Source organism: Myotis brandtii, unplaced genomic scaffold (assembly GCF_000412655.1).
Source record: "Myotis brandtii unplaced genomic scaffold, ASM41265v1 scaffold910, whole genome shotgun sequence".
NCBI lineage: Eukaryota > Metazoa > Chordata > Mammalia > Chiroptera > Vespertilionidae > Myotis > Myotis brandtii.
Genome location: NW_005371748.1, coordinates 308482 through 321156, shown reverse-complemented (window position 1 = coordinate 321156; position 12675 = coordinate 308482).

Sequence of the window (12675 nt, the reverse complement as noted above, 5' to 3'; positions counted from 1 at the left end):
GGCGACTTTAAAGATGAGTTTCTTTTTTGCAAACCTCTTGAAACGACAACTACTGCATGTGATGTATTTGACACAGTTGGTTCATTTCTGAAAGAGCATAAGATCTCTTGGGAAAAGGTTTGTGGTGTTTGCACAGATGGTGATCCAGCTATGCTAGGATGTCAATCAGGATTTCAATGTTTAGTATTGAATGAGTCACCAAAAGTCATCGGAACTCACTGTATGATTCATCGGCAAATATTAGCAACGAAGATGCTGCCACAAGAGTTACAAGAAGTAATGAAACGTGTCATAAGTTGTGTCAATTTTGTAAAGGCAAGCACTTGAAACAGTCGACTGTTTTCGCAACTGTGCAATGAGTTGGATGCACCGAACAATGCTCTGCTATTTCACACTGAAGTGAGATGGTTGTCGAGAGGAAAAATTTTAAAACGTGTTTTTGAGCTTCGTGATGAACTCAAAACGTTTTTTAATCAGAAAGCAAGACCGCAGTTTGAAGCACTTTTCGGTGATAAAAGTGAACTGCAGAAAATAGCTTACTTGATTGACATCTTTGCCATCTTGAATGAGTTAAATTTATCATTGCAAGGACAAAATGCAACATGCCTCAATTTGTCTGAGAAGATCTGATCATTCCAAATGAAAGTTCAGCTTTGGCAAAAAAAAAATTGGATGAAAAGAAAATTTACATGTTGCCTACCTTATCTGCTTTCTTGGAGGAACATGACATTGAACCAGGCAAAAGGATTACGATGATAATTTCTGTGAAAGAACACGTGCACTTGCTTGCAGATGAAATTTCATCATACTTTCCAAATCTACCTGACACCCCATTTGCACTTGCCAGAAGCCCATTCACAGACAAAGTTGAAGATGTTCCTGAGACAGCACAAGAGGAGTTCATTGAACTTATTAACAACAATGCAGCGAGAACTGATTTCTCTACAATGCCAGTTACAAAATTCTGGATCAAGTGTTTGCAGTCATAGCCTGTTCTGTCTGAGACTTTGTTGGACCTTCCTCTTCCATTTCCAACAATATATCTTTGTGAAACAGGGTTTTCCAGCTTGTTGGTTATCAAGTCTAAATACAAAGTAGACTTGTTGTAGAAGATGATCTTCATTGTGCTCTTGCAAAGACTGCCCTGAGAATTTCTGATCTGGTGAGAAAGAAGCAATCTCAACCTTTGCACTGACATTGGCTTTTTACGCATACTGTAGCAAAATGCAGCAATGTAGTTTACTGCTGTTATATTAATAGTGTAACCCATGCTACACCATGCTTCAAGACAAAATTTCATTTATTTGTAATTAGAAATAAATATTTCACAATATATAATTACATATTGTTTTTGTGATTAATCACTATGCTTTAATTATGTTCAATTTGTAACAATGAAAACACATCCTGCACATTTTTTACATTATGATTCAAAACAGTAGCAAAATTACAGTTATGAAGTAGCAACAAAAATAATTTTATGGTTGGGTGTCACCAAAACATGAGGAACAGTATTAGGAAGGTTGAGAACCACTGTTCTAGAGGGTTCTGAGCATCCTGAGTTAGACGTCTGCACTGGAGTGGTTCTCAAAGGTGTAGATTCTGAATTGCTCTGTGAGCTGTAAGGTGTGAACTCAGGGACAACCTGGATTTCACAACCACCTTTGCTGTTAACCCACATGAACAGGTCTCTTCAGGGAGGTTCAAAAGCCATTTCCCTCATATCTGTTTCAGTTGATGCATCTCAGTTAAGTGATTTAAAAGAAGATACAACTGCTCTGCACTTTGATCCCTTCTCCATCTGTAGTCTTAGCCCATCATGAGCTCACAGTCTCCTTCCCAGAAAGTCAGCCTCCAGGTTCCTGTCCTCCTAGGGTCTCAGGTGGACTCTGGGAGGGCAGGTCCCACAATGACTGTCTGTTAGCAGGAGCAGGTCTGTGTCCACACCCATGTCAGAGCACCTGCTGGTCTAGAGTCAGTGCCCATGTCCCTCTGGGAGCAGGTGAGTCCAGTGTCTCAGTGCCTCTCTGTGGTCAAGGACCTGGTACACCTTCCTGAGCTGCTCCCTGTGGGAGGGGCTTCTTGCTGGGAGAAGTGAGGTGAGAGGAGGGACAAAGCGTGAGCCTGTCTCTGCTGCGTGGCCTGGACTGTGTTCATGAGAGGCAGGTGCTCCCCAGCAAGGCCTGTTCCCTGGAGCTGGACTGAGACAGAGGCAGCACCTCCAGGCCCAGGGGCCTCAGTCAGGTCAAGGGAAGGAAAGTTCTTTACTTTACAATTATTTCTAAGTCAAAGTTCATATGAAAATATTATTTTATATAAAATTATGCTTATTCAATTTTGCAATATTGAGTCTATTTAGTGGGTGGCTTTGGACTTGGGAAGATGTTTGTATATAATGTTAATCCATTTTATGAATGAAATGAATGACCCATAAGATTAAAATAGAGTGATCTATTCATCTACTCCAGCATTTATTTTATTTTTATATAAAATATATTAAACATTTTTATTGTTTATCTTTATTGTAGACAGTATTACAGATGCCCTCCCCTAATTTCCCCATTTGCCACCCTTCACCTGTTCTTGTGCCAACCCAGGCCTTCCCCAGCTATTGTCTGGTGTATCCTATATAATAGTTAATATGCAAGTTAATCATCACGCTTTTGCACAAGATGGCTGCCCCCAAGTGGTCACAAGATGGCCGGCAAGGGAGGGCAGTTAGTGGCGAGCAGGTCAGCAGGGGATGGCAGTTGGGGGGGACCAGGCCTGAAGGGGAGGGAGGACATTTGGGGGCGATCAGGCTGGCATGGGATCAGTTTGGTGTTGATCAGGCTGGCAAGGGAGTGGTTAGGGAGAGAAGAGGCTGGCAGATTGAGGCAGTTAGAGGCAATCAGACAGGCAGGCAGGTGAGCTGTTGGGAGCCAGCAGTCCCAGATTGTGAGAGGGATGTCCGACTGCCGGTTTAGGCCCGATCTGTGGGATCTGGCCTAAACCGGCAGTCAGACATCCCCCAAGGGGTCCCAGATTGGAGAGGGTGCAGGCTGGGCTGAGAGACACCCCCCCCCCCAGTGCATGTTTATAGAGCTCAGAATTTGTGTATAAAGCCTTTAAATGAGGAGAATACTGTTTATGTTTACAATTGAAGCTAAATTGTTTTGGCGTTTTTTTCTGTGAATCAGTTTAAATCATGGCGATTCAAGTATATACTTCTAATCTATAGTAATAAGAGCGTAATATGATAATTAGGCCAGACATCCTTCCAATGACTTTCTGGAGAAAGCTGGGGTTTCAAGGGAATTCCTGATCCCAGGTGCCTGCTTGTCACTGGAGGGAAGCCCGGGTCCCAGGTGCCAGAGGGAAACCTGTGCGGGCAGCCAGGGGAAGGAAGGCCTACTCTTGCACTAATTTCATGCACCGAGCCTCTAGTATGCATATAAGTTCTTGGGTTAATCTTGTCCTGCCCCTTCCACCTCCTTCCCTCTGAGATTCCTAAGTCTATGTCCCTGTCTCTGGTTCTATTTCATTCATCAGTTTATTCAGTTCATTAAATTCCACCTATAATTTAGATCATGTGACATTTTTCTTTCTCTGACTGGCTTATTTCCCTTAGCATGATACTCTCCAGTTCCTTCATGCTGTCTCAAAGGGTAAGACTTCCTTTATTGAGAGGGGGAGAATACACTATATCTTAATAATTAATTGAAATATTATTTGTTTTTAGAGGGGGGGCAGAGAGGGATAGAGAGAGCGAAACATCAATGATAGAGAAACATACATCAGCTGTGTCCACGTGGGAGGAAGGGGACTCGGGTGCTCATGGGGAAGTTAACCATCAGGATGGAGCATCAAGAATAGACAGACTCTAAGGGAGCTTTGGGACAACGTGAAACGAAACAACATATGAATAATAAGGTTGCCAGAACAACAGAAAGAGGAACAAGGATTAGAAAACCTATTTGAAGAAATAATATCAGAAAACTTCCCTGAGGTGGGGAAGAAAAAAGTCACACAAGCCCAGAGAGTCCCAAACAAGGTGAATCCGAAAAGACCCACACCAAGACACATCATAATTACCATGGCAAATGTTCAGGACAAAGAGAGAATCTTACAGGCTGCAAGAGAGAGACGGAAAGTTACATACAAGGGATCTCCCATTAGATTATCAAATGATTTCTCAACAGAAACACATCAGGCCAGAAAAGAATGGACAGAAATCTACAAAGTGATGCAAAGCAAAGGACTGAACCCAAGAATACTCTATCCAGCAAGGCTATCATTCAAAATTGAAGGGGAAATAAGAAGCTTCACAGACAAAAAAAGGCTAAGGGAGTTCACCACCACCAAGCCAGCAATGCAAGAAATGCTAAAGGGACTGGTGTAAAAAGAAGAAATAAAAAGCCCAGAAAGAAAACAGCCACACAAAAAAAGAAATGGCTACAAACAAGTACCTTTCAATAATAACTTTAAACGTAAATGGACTAAATGCTCCAACCAAAAGACATCGAGTGGCTGAATGGATAAAAAAACATGACCCATACATTTGCTGTCTACAAGAGACCCACCTCATTAGAAGGGACTCACACAGACTGAAAGTGAAGGGATGGAAAAATATCTTTCAGGCAAATGGAAAGGAAAAGAAAGCTGGGGTAGCAATACTTATATCAGACAAAATAGACCTCAAAGTGAAGGCCATAACAAGAGATAAGGAAGGCCACTTCATAATACTAAAGGGATCAATACAACAAGAAGATATAACCCTGGTAAACATATATGCACCCAATGCAGGAGCACCCAAATTCATAAAAAAACTCCTGGAAGATATCAAAGGAGAGATCGACAACAATACAATCATAGTAGGGGACTTTAATACACCACTGACACCACTGGATAAGCCCGCTAGACAAACAATCAGCAAAGAAACAGCAATCCTAAATGACTCACTAGATCAGATGGACTTAATTGACATCTTCAGAACACTTCACCCCAAAGCCATGGAATATACATTCCTCTCAGGTGCTCATGGGACATATTCAAAAATAGACCACATATTGGGTCACAAGCAAAGTCTCCACAAATTCAAGAAGATTGAAATCATAAAAAGCTTCTTCTCAGACCACGATGGCATAATGTTAGAAATAAACTACAATAAAAACAACCCAAAATACTCAAACACTTGGAAGCTGAATAGCATGTTATTAAATATTGATTGGGTTACCAATGACATCAAAGAAGAAATTAAAAACATCCTGGACACTAATGACAATGAAAACACAACAATCCAAAACCTATGGGACACAATGAAAGCAGTCCTGAGAGGGAAGTTTATAGCTCTACAGGCCTATCTCAAAAAACAAGAAAAAATGGTAGTAAATCATCTAACTCTACAACTCAAAGAATTAGAAAGAGAGCAACAAGAAAACCCCAGAGTGAGCAGAAGGAAGGAGATAATAAAGATTAGAGCAGAAATAAATGACATAGAGACCAAAAAAACAATACAGAAAATCAATGAAACCAAGAGCTGGTTCTTTGAAAGGATAAACAAGATCGACAAACCTCTAGCCAGGCTCACCAAGAAGCAAAGAGAGAGGACCCAAATAAACCAAATCAGAAACGATAGAGGCGAAATAACAACAGACCCCACAGAAATACAAATGATTGTTAAACAATACTATGGACAGCTCTACTCCAACAAACTAGACAACCTGGAGGAAATGGACAAATTCCTAGGAAAATACAACATTCCAAAACTCAATCAGGAAGAATCTAAAAATCTCAATAGGCCAATAACTATGGAAGAAATTGAAGCAGTCATCAAAAAGCTCCCAGCAAACAAAAGCCCAGGACCAGATGGCTTCTCAGGGGAGTTTTACCAAACTTTCAAGGAAGAACTAAAACCTATCCTCCTCAGACTACTACAAAAAATTCAGGAGGAAGGAACACTTCCAAGCTCATTCTATGAAGCCAGCATCACCCTAATACCAAAACCAGGTAAAGACAACACAATGAAAGAGAATTACAGGCCAATATCCCTCATGAACATAGATGCCAAAATCCTCAACAAAATCTTAGCAAATCGGATCCAACAGTACATCAGAAAGATCATACACCATGACCAAGTAGGATTTATCCCAGGAATGCAAGGATGGTACAACATCCGTAAATCAATAAACGTAATACATCACATAAACAAATTGAAAGAAAAAAACCACATGGTCATATCAATTGATGCAGAAAAAGCATTCGACAAAATCCAACACCCATTTTTGATAAAAACTCTCAGCAAGGTGGGAATAGAAGGATCATACCTCAACATAATAAAAGCCATATATGACAGGCCCACAGCCAACATCATACTCAATGGACAAAAACTAACACCATTTCCCCTAAGAACAGGAACAAGACAGGGATGCCCACTCTCGCCACTCCTCTTTAACATAGTCCTGGAAGTATTAGCCATTGCAATTAGACAAGAAGAAGAAATAAAAGGCATCCAAATTGGAAAAGAGGAAGTAAAACTGTCCTTATTTGCAGACGACATGATATTATACATACAAAACCCTAGAGACTCCATCAAAAAACTACTAGACTTAATACATGAATTTGGCAATGTAGCAGGATACAAAATTAACCCCAAGAAATCTGAGGCATTTCTATACACCAATAGTGAACTTTCAGAAAGAGAGATTATAAAAACAATCCCATTTACCATCGCACCAAAAAAATTAAGCTACCTAGGAATAAACTTAACTAAAGAGGTAAAAGACCTCTACTCAGAAAACTACAGGACGTTGAAAAAAGAGATAGAGGAAGACATAAAGAGATGGAAGAACATACCATGTTCTTGGATTGGTAGAATCAACATCATTAAAATGTCCATACTACCCAAAGCAATCTATAAATTCAACGCACTTCCCATTAAAATACCAATGGCCTACTTCAAAGATCTAGAACGAACTCTCCAAAAATTCATCTGGAATAAAAAAAGACCCCGAATAGCTGCAGCGATCCTGAGAAAGAACAAAGTAGGTGGGATCTCAATGCCAGATATCAAGCTGTATTACAAAGCCACTGTTCTCAAAACTGCCTGGTACTGGCACAAGAACAGACATATAGATCAATGGAATAGAATAGAGAGCCCAGAAATCAGCCCCAACCAATACGCTCAATTAATATTTGACAAAGGAGGCAAGAACATACAATGGAGTCAAGACAGTCTCTTCAATAAATGGTGCTGGGAAAATTGGACAGATACATGCAAGAAAATGAAACTAGACCACCAACTTACACCATACACAAAAATAAACTCAAAATGGATAAAGGACTTAAATGTACGACAGGAAACCATAAAAATTCTAGAAGAATCCAAAGGCAACAAAATCTCAGACATATGCCAAAGCAATTTCTTCACTGATACAGCTCCTAGGGCAGTTGAAACTAAAGAGAAAATGAACAAATGGGACTACATCAAAATAAAAAGCTTCTGCACAGCAAAAGAAACCATCAACAAAACAACAAGAAAACCCACTGCGTGGGAAAACATATTTGCCAACGTCATATCTGATAAGGGCCTAATCTCCAAAATTTATAGGGAACTCATACAACTTAACAAAAAGAAGATAAACAATCCAATCAAAAAATGGGCAAAGGATCTAAATAGACACCTTTCAAAAGAGGACATTCAGAAAGCCAAGAGACATATGAAAACATGCTCAAAGTCACTAATCATCCGAGAGATGCAAATCAAAACAACAATGAGGTACCATCTCACACCTGTCAGAATGGCTATCATCAACAAATCAACAAACGACAAGTGCTGGAGAGGATGTGGAGAAAAAGGAACACTTGTGCACTGCTGGTGGGAATGCAGACTGGTGCAGCCACTATGGAAGACAGTATGGAGTTTCCTCAAAAAACTGGAAATGGAACTCCCATTTGACCCTGTGATCCCACTTCTAGGAATATATCCCAAGAAACCAGAAACACCAATCAGAAAGGATATATGCACCCATATGTTCATAGCAGCACAATTCACCATAGCTAAGATCTGGAAACAGCCTAAGTGCCCATCAGTAGATGAATGGATTAGAAAACTGTGGTACATCTACACGATGGAATACTATGCTGCTGTAAAAAAGAAGGAACTCTTACAATTTGCAACGGCATGGATGGAGCTGGAGAGCATTATGCTAAGTGAAATAAGCCAGTCAATGAAGGAAAAATACCACATGATCTCACTCATTCATGGATAATAGAGACCATTATAATCTTTTGAACAATAATAGATACAGAGGCAGAGCTGCCTCAAACTGATTGTCAAAGTACAGCGGGAAGGCCAGGGAGGGTTGGGGGGCAGGATGGAGGGGGACAAGAGATCAACCAAAGGACTTGTATGCATGCATATATGCATAACCAATGACATAAGACACTGGGGGGTAGGGGAGGCCAGGGGATTGTCAAGGGTGGGGGAAAAAAAGGACACATATGTAATACACTTTGTAATACTTTAAGCAATAAAACAATTAAAAAAAAAAAGAATAGACAGACTCCTAGCCTGTCCTGGCACAATGAGTCCTGAGAACTCAGGATGCCCCTCCCAGAGCTGGCCTCACTCATCTGTCCAATGTGGCCCTGCCCATCAGGTGACCTCAGAGAGCAACCTCACCTGACAGCTGACAATGCTGCTGCCTCCTCCCCTTCCAATTGTGAGCTGTGTTCTCTGCTTCATGACAGGGGTCTCCAGGGGCCTCCCAGCAACACACCCCTGCAGCAAAGGGTGACCCAGTCCTACCTCTGACTCTCCCTGGAGCAAGTCTGACTGGTTCCTGCATCTGGGTGCACCAGATCTGCTAGAACACAGGCACACAAGTGCCTGCCCTTCAAAGTCTGTTTTTGTATCCTGGGTGCATTTGATCAGCTTCCAAAGAAGTCACATCTAGGCCTAGAATCCATGTGTGGTCCTTTGCCATGTGCTATTTACAGGGAGGAGGGGCAAATATGGATTTCATAACAAAAAAAATTATCACAGTGTTTGTGGGTGAGTTTGTGTGATTTATTAAATAGAAGTGCAGTGAGATTTGGGCACATTCCAGGATGTGCTGATGGGACCTTCAACAAGAGGTACCTGAGTAAATACTAGTGATAAGCCCCAGAGCCCCTAAGAGGTTTAGGATGAGGGGAGGGTTGGCTGTGTCCCTGAATCTGGGAACTCCAGGAAAGGGCTCCCTGCTGACTTCCTAAAACCCTGGTTTGGGGTCTTCCTGCAGAACCATTGGGGCTCAGTAAGGCCAAGTCATGTTGTCCACAGATGTCAAAATACCACAGTGTCCCTGAGAAAGCAAACTGTCTTCAGGGCACATCCTTCACTACTGGACTAGAGACACTGAGAGGTCAATGCCCTGTAAGCCCTCCCCTGCAGAGCCAGGGCTGGGCAGCAGGGGGTGCTCAGGGTCCAGGACACAGGTTGCTGCCCCAGGATCAGGTGAGAGGGAGCTGGGCAGGGATTTCCTCTGAGGCCTGGGGCTTCCTCTCTTCGTACAAACAATCCAAACTGAAAGTTGGACATGACTGCTGAGGTGACTGTGAATATCCTGCTCTATCAGAGCATTTACCAGACTCGATGAGACATGAGAACCACTCACAGTGGGGTGTATCTATGGATTCAGGATAACTGCATTATAAGGGACTGGGGCAGGAATGAATTTATTACCTCGCTCGAGGCATCATGTTGGAGACACATTGTTTTAAGAAGACATTCAGGTATCAAAGCCCAGAGCTGGTCAGGGTGGCCCCATGTCACCAAAAGGTGGGCCCACAATGAGGAGCATGTTCTTTGGGGGCTGATTCCTCAGTGGAGGAGCTGTGTCTGCACAGACGTCAGGGCCCTGGCAAGGGACACACCTCCTCCAACCAGGATTGGGACTTGGACCCTTAGACTCTCACTGAACCTGGTCCCTATGTCATCCATCTTCTCTCAGGTGGGGTCAAGAACTCAGCTATGAAATATTCTGCATCATGAATATGGAAAAGAGAGGAGGCAGACTAGGTTAAATATGGATAAGTCTGTGCCCTAAGGGCATCACCCACAGCCACACCCTCCCCTCCAGAAGTGCTCACAGCACAGCCCTCACCATGGACTGGAGTTGGAGAACCCTCCTCCTGGTGGCCTTGGCTACAGGTAAGGGGATCCCCAGTGTCTGGGTTAAGGGGGGGACCAGGGAGAGTAAAAGAGGATTTCCACCCACTCCTGTCCCATTTCCACAGGTGTCCACTCCCAGGTGCAGCTGGTGCAGTCTGGGGCTGAGGTGAGGAAGCCTGGCGCCTCTGTGAAGGTCTCCTGAAAGGCTTCTGGATATACCTTCACCAGCTTCGGGATGAACTGGGTGCAACAGGTCCCAAGAGAGCGCCTAAAGTATATGGGCTGGATCAACACAAATACTGGGAAACCCACAGATGCCCAGCGCTTCTCAGAAAGATTTGTCTTCTCCATGGACACCTCTGTCAGCATGGCCTATCTGCAGATCGATGGCCTCAAGTCTGAGGACATGGCCATGTATTACTGTGCAAGACACAGTGAGGAAAAGTCATTGTGAACCCAGACACAAACCATCCTGCAGGAGAGCCTGTCACCACCAGGGGGCGCTCAGGGACCCTGAACACAAGGACCATCACAGGAGCAGGTGCAGTTGGAGGTACCAGCTAGTTTCCTCTTCATGTCACAGTTCCCTTCAGAGAACCTCTGGATTCCTGATCTGCACTTACCTCTGACGTCTCTGAGTTAGAAAAATTTGTTGTAAACAGAGACAACTTTCTCACATGGACAAACCACAGAGCCTGCCCCTCAGACACTCTTGTGCCCAAACAACAATTAAACATCAAATGCTCTGGCCCAAGTCACCTGATTCTAACCAGAGGCTCTGCTGACTCAACAGTGCAGCTCAGCCCCACACAGCTCAGGTCCTAGTCAGCGGCAGGACATGTGTGTGTTAGACATCTGGCCCCAGAGGAGTGTGTCCCCAAAGGTAGAGAAGAAAGACTCTGGTGGTGATGTTCACTGACTTGTCGTCACTCTCATCTCACCAATAGCAGGTGACACCATGCGGGGGAAGTAGAGGGACCCACTGTACTTTCCAACTGATGTGCAGTCTGATGATGTTCACACACAGAGGGACCTGGAAAAGGTTTATCACTTCATGGAGGAGTCTGTTGGGAGCAGGGCAGGCTTTTCAGCAAGTAAGTCTTGATGGGGTCCCCAGGTAAGGACACTCTTTCGTGTTTTTATTTTGGGTCAGTGGTGGGGCCTGGGAGGATCCTGCTCAAGGGAGGGGCTCATCTTGGTTTAATATCTCTCTCTTCAGTTTCCCAGGTGGACAGGAAAAGAGAGAGGGATGAACCTTAACATGTCACCATCAAACATAAATAAATAGAGCCTGACTACTTATTCCACTGACACCTATAAAATCTGAGTAAACACAAGGAGCTACCCACCCCTGTGGGCAGAAAACAGTTCTAGGTCTTCAAAAAGGAGAATAATGAGCACCTGTAAGCAATGATAAGGAACAATAACAGAATTAACCAGAGGACTTACGTCAAGGTCAAGGGCAGACCTCATTCCGCAAGGTCATCAGCTTGTTCTGAAGGACGTAGCTCAGCATTCTGCTTCCACAGATCAGGAGCTCCCTCAGGATGACAAGGATTCTCAGGTGGGGGAGCTCTAGTGGAGCAGCCTCCCAACTGTGTGGGGTCATGATTGATCCTTGAATTGTTGCTATGAGCACCATGCATGTGTCCCTCATACTCACATATTAAAACCTAAAATCCAACGTGATGGTGTTAGGAGGTGGGGCCTGGGGACCTGCTTAGGTCTTGAGGGTGGAGTTCTCATGAGGGGTTCTTAAAAAAGAGGGCTGGGGAAGCTCCCTTGGTCCATCTACCTCTGAGATTCCAGAGAAAAATGGTGGTTGAGCATTTTTACCACCACATTTTTACAGTACTTTGGAATTAAATGATTTCCAATGCAAATGGACAATTTAGAGATGCAACTTGCAGATTTTCAAGGTAGCATTTAGACTCATGTGTTTGTCGACTTAAGGTTGAGACTTGAAAATCTGGAACGAAATCGTTTGAATAATGAAGAAGAGTGCAACTATGAACAAGAAATTTTGAGTGCTTGGAACAGAGTACCTGACACTTTTAGCAACATAAAAAATCTAGCGATGGCTTTGCTAACATTTTTTTCATCAACGTATTTTTGTGAGACTTTGTTCTCAGCATTAAATAATATTAAAACAAACAAAAGAAACCAGCTAACAGATGAAGTTAGTGGCGCTTGCTTGGCCTTGAAGTGCATCAAGTATGAACCTGCAATCGAAGAATTAGCAGACAACCTTCAGCACCAAAAAAGTCACTAATTTCTAGTTTTCATACCATTTGATTATCATTGTTTTTATTATTATTTTTCCTAAATGTACATTGTTTTTCTGTTTTTGTTCATTTTATACATATTTTTTGGTTGATTTTTTTTGTTAAATAGCATTTAAATATATAAAATAAATATCAAAAATATAAATCTTTTTTTTTACTATGGTTGGAAATATTTTTAAAAAATTACGAATATTTCTATATGTGACATGGCACCAGAGTTAAGTTAGGGTTTTTCAAAATTTTGACACGCCGAGC